Genomic DNA, 400 nt, shown 5'->3' on the forward strand with positions numbered 1-400 from the left:
GGGAATGTTGAGTTTGAGGTTTTAATAAAATATAAACCACATCCATAAAACAAAAGGTGTCCTGTAACAGCCGGCAAAATCCAAACACAGGAATTGTCAGAAACCCAAAAACCAAAACAACAAAACTACAGGGATACAAAAAACAACAGGGTAGACGACACACTCTAACATGGAACACCAGTACAATGATCTGACAATGGACAAGGGGAACACCAAGACTAAATACAGAGGGTAACAAGGTAACAAGAGACAGCTGACACAAGGGCTGGGAAACAGGTGAAAGACAACACAGGGAAAACACAGGAAGTAAAACTGAAGACACGACAGCACAGAAAACCAGGCTATCAAAATGAAACAGGAAACAGAACATACACACACTCACAAGAGACCACAAGACAGA

The sequence above is a fragment of the Etheostoma spectabile genome, chromosome 8 (assembly GCF_008692095.1).
Source record: "Etheostoma spectabile isolate EspeVRDwgs_2016 chromosome 8, UIUC_Espe_1.0, whole genome shotgun sequence".
Taxonomy (NCBI): Eukaryota; Metazoa; Chordata; class Actinopteri; order Perciformes; family Percidae; genus Etheostoma; species Etheostoma spectabile.